This window comes from Bos indicus x Bos taurus, chromosome 13 (assembly GCF_003369695.1).
Source record: "Bos indicus x Bos taurus breed Angus x Brahman F1 hybrid chromosome 13, Bos_hybrid_MaternalHap_v2.0, whole genome shotgun sequence".
NCBI lineage: Eukaryota > Metazoa > Chordata > Mammalia > Artiodactyla > Bovidae > Bos > Bos indicus x Bos taurus.
Window position 1 is genome coordinate 1,195,598 of NC_040088.1, and position 5,773 is coordinate 1,201,370.

Below are 5,773 nucleotides of genomic sequence, written 5' to 3' on the forward strand. Positions count from 1 at the left end.
CTGAGAGAGGGGAGAGCAGGGCCCCGCATGGGGTCCTGAGAGAGGAGAGAGCGGGGCCCCGCATGGGGTCCTGAGAGAGGAGAGAGAAGGGGGCCCCGCATGGGGTCCTGAGAGAGGGGAGAGCGGGGCCCTGCATGCATTCCTGAGAGAGGGGAGAGCGGGGCCCCGCATGGGGTCCTGAGAGAGGAGAGAGCGGGGCCCTGCATGCATTCCTGAGAGAGGGGAGAGCGGGGCCCCGCATGGGGTCCTGAGAGAGGAGAGAGCGGGGCCCTGCATGCATTCCTGAGAGAGGGGAGAGCGGGGCCCCGCATGGGGTCCTGAGAGAGGAGAGAGCGGGGCCCCGCATGGGGTCCTGAGAGAGGAGAGAGAAGGGGGCCCCGCATGGGGTCCTGAGAGAGGGGAGAGCGGGGCCCTGCATGCATTCCTGAGAGAGGGGAGAGCGGGGCCCCGCATGGGGTCCTGAGAGAGGAGAGAGCGGGGCCCTGCATGCATTCCTGAGAGAGGGGAGAGCGGGGCCCCGCATGGGGTCCTGAGAGAGGAGAGAGCGGGGCCCTGCATGCATTCCTGAGAGAGGGGAGAGCGGGGCCCCGCATGGGGTCCTGAGAGAGGAGAGAGCAGGGCCCTGCATGCATTCCTGAGAGAGGGGAGAGCGGGGCCCCGCATGGGGTCCTGAGAGAGGGAAGAGTGGGGCCCCGCATGGGGTCCTGAGAAAGGAGAGAGGGGGTGCCTGCATGGGGTCCTGAGAGAGAAGAGAGCAGGGCCCCGCATGGGGTCCTGAGAGAGGGGAGAGCAGGGCCCCACATGGGGTCCTGAGAGAGAAGAGAGCAGGGCCCCGCATGGGGTCCTTAGAGAGGAGAAGAGAAAGGAAAAGCTGGAGAACTGCCAGTGCAGCCTGGAGTCCCATGACCTCATGCACAGCAGCAGCTTCGTCAGTTTCGGCAAAGGTCCTCCAGACCCTGAGAGATGATGGTAAGAGGTGGGTGGATGTGGGGGCAGGGTATGGGTGATGAGTACAGAAAAGCTCACTCTACCATCTCTAATAGTTTTGTAAATCTAAAATTGTTCAGAAGTTAAAAGTGTATTTGGAAAAAAAAAACCTCAATGTGAGTGTTTTTAATAAATACAAGATATCTCTAGAAAAAAAGCCAGTCACTGGGCTACGTAACTGACATCTAAGAAGAGACCTCCTCTCCTCATCAAACTGCTATATTATTAGGGTTGGCCTTGGGATTAGTTGAGAGACTGTATTCCTATTCCTGTTCTCTCTGTGGCTTCTAACCCTTACTAATAATTCATGGCCTTATGATCATGAAGACAGAATCAAGGGTTATTTGGAAGAATTTCCAGAACATTTTTAAAATGAGGGGCAGACAGCTGGGGAAAGCCATTTTTTATGGTTTTACTCATTTCCCTTTCCAGCTGCCTGTGATGTGGATAAAAAGCTAAAGATACAGGAGCCATCATGATTTAAACGGTGATCCTGATCCTGAAGAAAGAAGGGTGATAACAAGGCTGGAACAGCAAAAAAAGGAAAGCTACGTCACATCTCGCTGTGTGGACCCGCCACACTGGGCCTCCGCCGGCCACCTCAAGGCTGCCTTTACGCCTCGTCATGGTGAGTCCCACCCGTGTTTCGATGCTTGACAGCTTGAGCTTTTAAGCCTTATCCCTCCACTTCCTCTTGCGCCCACACAGAGCAGATAAGAGAACCTTTGATGTTGGCTAGAGATTCAAACCACACCGCCCATGTCAGCACAGGAGTCATCCTTCTGGGCCTCCTCTCTAACCATCACAAGAACGGAGGCCAGCGTGTGTGTGTATGTGTGTGTGTGTGTGTGTGTGCGCGCGCGCACACACGCGCACACATGCACGCACGCGCACATGCATGCACACACTCTCTCAAGCCATTTCAGACCACCTTCCTCTTCCAGGGACCTCAAGCCCATAAATAATAAAACTTTCCATGCCCTCTTGGTGTATATGTGTGGCATCAACAACCTTGAAATCTGAACCAACTTGGTGAGGATTCTTCTGCATCTGCAGATGATTACATAACGCATTTTAAAGTTACTGATATTTTAGGGATAGCCTGCCTGTCCAGATCCTAAGCCATACACAGGTTGTCTCATTTAATTCTAAAGAGAGTAACAGTAAGGACCCGTGGTGGGCAGAATTCTAAGATGCACTCTGATTCTTGGCTCCATGAGAAACCCCCTTCCCTAAATGTGGGAGACTTTGGCTTCTCGCCAAAGGTGAAGGGATTTTGCAGACATCATCAAAATTTCTGATCTAGTTAACTTTAATCCAAAAGGAGATTATCAGATGATTTCTTTAAAAAAAGAGTCTAGCAGTCAGAGAGCTTCTCCTGCTGGCTTTGAAAGTATTTGGTTGGCCAAAAAACTACTTCAAGTTTATAAAACACCCAAACATCTTTATAAAACACCCAAACTAACTTTTTGATCAACCCAATATATTCTGTCATGTTGAGACACGTGAGGTCAGGCACTGTGGGGGCTTCCAGGAGTCAAGCACAGGCCTTAGCGGATGGCTGTGCCTAACGCCGGACCTCAGTCTTACAACCACAGGAACTAATTCTGCCAATCACTCTGTCTCCATGGAAGAGGACCCTGAGCTCGAGAAGGCAGCACAGCCCAGATGGTACCTGGATTTCAGCCTTTTTGGAGCCTAAGCAGATGACCCAGGTGAGCTATGTCCAGAGTCCTGATCCACTGATATTGTGAGTTAAAAATCTGTGTCATTTTAAGCCACGTTTGTGGTTATTTGTTAATCAGTGTGGAAAACCAATATTAATATCATTCTCATTAAGGAGATGGCCACACTGAGAATCACTGGCAAGGCGTGTAATGCTCTCACGGACGCTGATGTTAAGTGAAGGGCTGGGGTTTGAACCCAGCAGTTTCTTACTTCACAGCCCACAGTTTTACCACTGTGGCACTCGATCTTGATGTCTGGCACCACAGTCGATTCTGAGAACTTCAGGAACACAAACCAAGTCTTATTCAACTTTGAATTATCCGTGACCCTGACAGCATGCTAGATTCTCAGTAGATGTTTGCTAAATTCAACGTACAGTTTTGAAATACTGAGCGTCACAGACAAGCAGGATAATTTCCAAAAACCCAACAGCTGAGTCTCGTTCACCTTATCAGAAGCTCACAGAAAAGTGTAAGATGCAGATTTGCTCAGGTTAAGCACTTTTTATCTGTTCTTAGAGTGGGCGGATGTTTTAAGTGCAAAATTAGTCTATGACGTGAGATTCTCACAAAGCCTTTCATTTCTGCTTAGCTCTGTTGCCTGACTGCACAATCTGAAATTAGAATTTGTTCCCTTTGTGTGCATCCCAGGCTGTCATTTTCATGACAATTATTCACTGTTTCATTTTTCAAGATTCATCTACTCTATATTATTGGGAGTTGGTTCTATTTCCATTTCTATCCTCCGAGAAACACCATTTGGAAATAACCACAAATTTGAATCCTGTGGCAGACAAAAAACGCTCTGCTATATTTCACCTCTCCTCCTTCCATAAATACCATATGGGTATGGGCAACATATAGACTGACAGGAAAATATGAAGCCATAATCAGATGCATTTTGTGGATAATTCAGATCAATATATCTCCATCCCTTATTTCAATTCCTCATAAAGTAGCACTCAGATTATTATAACCCTCTCCTTCCTCTTGGCATTCCCCACTGTTGTTCAACTTCACTATGCTGTGTACACTGTCACCATAAATATCACATGAAATACAGATCCGATGCATTTCCCAAATCAGCTAGGGTGCCATGAGATCAGGAATCATCTCCGGGTTTGCTCACCGTTTACAACCCAAGCACCTAGCACCAGGACTGATATAAAGCAGGCAGCTAACTCACATACACTAAGTAACTGGGCATATAAAGAATATTGCCTTTTCCCCCAGTTAAGGCCCCTCAGGCATTTGTAGGATGTATTATTCAGATATCATCCTCATTTTGGAGTCTTCCTAGATGATGAATGTGGTCACTGCTCTGTGATGTTATTTCCTATTATGTATGAGCTCATCAGTGGATGACATATGGTTGGATCTACAGAGAGAAGGTTGGATGTACAGCGAGAAAGCTGGGTCTACAGAGAGAAGGCTGGGTCTACAGAGAGAAGGCTGGATCTACAGAGAGAAGGCCGGGTCTACAGAGAGAAGGCCGGATCTACAGAGAGAAGGCTGGATCTACAGAGAGAAGGCTGGGTCTACAGAGAGAAGGCTGGGTCTACAGAGAGAAGGCTGGACCGGTGTGGCTGTTTTCTTTTCCTCAGATATAAACTCATTGAGAGTAAATACTGTCTTTGCCCCACTCACAGTTGGCACAGGTTCTCAATAAAAATGTATCAAACTGAACAAAACTGTTTTTACTTCGAAGGATAAATACTGAAAATACTGACTCCAATTATTTAGCGGTTAAATTATAGTTAAAATGATTCCAGTCTCTATTTCAATCTGCACTGAATGTGTGTAGCTTAGTAATCACAGTTATCCTCACTTCTCAGATGCAAACCACTAACATGGTGAGAGAGTCGTATCTATGCCGCAAACACGTAACACCCATGCATGGCCATAAGCTAACAGGTGATAACAAGATGACTCTAATGATGACAATTACACAACAGTCATCAAAACCATAGAGGCCTTTGCAAATATTATCTCATTTAAATCCTCACAACGACTCTATAAAGTAGTGGTAATTATGCCCAATTTGGAGATGTAGAAATCAAGGCTAAGAGAGGTTTCGTGGTTTACACAGTGAACTATTTAGATGACACAGTACGGGCAAGATTTTCACCTGCTCAGCGTGCTACAGCTCCCCGTGTTCACCATCTTTCTGACCCTGATAAATGAGGCGATGCATGGAAAAATAGCGATCTTTGACATAAAACACAGACGCCAATAAAACATGTAATGATGTTTTCCTCATACTAATAGAAGGGTTTCCACATCTCCGTGGCATGTAAATTGCCAGCTCCCCTGCCCCGTGACCTATCTGCCTCCTGCCTGGACGAACATTGGAGGCCTTCCATATACCAGAAACCAGCCTCTGGGCTGCTCCATCACTTCCTCATACCAGGAGGGAAAGGTCAAGTCCTAACACACGCCGTGATCAAAAAGGAACACAGGCCTTCCCTGGTGGTCCACTGGTAAGGAACTCACCCGTCAATGCAGGAAACACGGGTTCAATCCCTGATCTGGGAAGACCCTCTGTGCCTTGGAGCAACTAAGCCCGTGAGCAGCAGCTACTGAACCCGCGCTCAAGAGCCTGGGACCACGACCACTGAGCTCACGTGCCACCACCACCAAAGTCTGTGCACCGGGAGTCCGTGCTGCACGGGAGAAGCCGCCACAGCGAGAAGGCTTTGCAACCAGAGAAAGAGGCCGTGTAGCCGTGAAGACCCGGCACGGCCAACATATGTGAATAGCTTTTTAAAAGCAACATAACATGTTGGTAGAGAGCTTGGGTCACATTCCTGGGAACAAGGCCCGTCTCCGCCACCTCGGTCAAGCCAGTTGACCTCTCTGGACTTACTGTTTCCTTTTATGTCAAATAGAATAGCAATCATATCTAAATCAAAAGGTCCTTTTGAAGAATACATGTTATTTATACCTATGACATGCTTTGTAGGGTGCCTGACATGTAGAAGGACTCAATCCAGGTGAACATTTTTTTTTTAAGACAGATGACCTCATTGATAGTATCTATTTATGTGGAGCTCTACTTC

General features: G+C 47.8%; 1 long non-coding RNA gene across 1 annotated transcript; it reads left to right on the forward strand.

Annotated features, from left to right (window-relative positions):
* Positions 1-1,429: 1,429 nt before the first annotated feature.
* LOC113902750 lies at positions 1,430-4,367 on the forward strand. Its single transcript, XR_003513901.1, has 3 exons — positions 1,430-1,615; positions 2,622-2,702; positions 4,099-4,367. It is a non-coding gene; the product is annotated as an uncharacterized LOC113902750 (long non-coding RNA).
* The last annotated feature ends 1,406 nt before the right edge of the window (positions 4,368-5,773 follow it).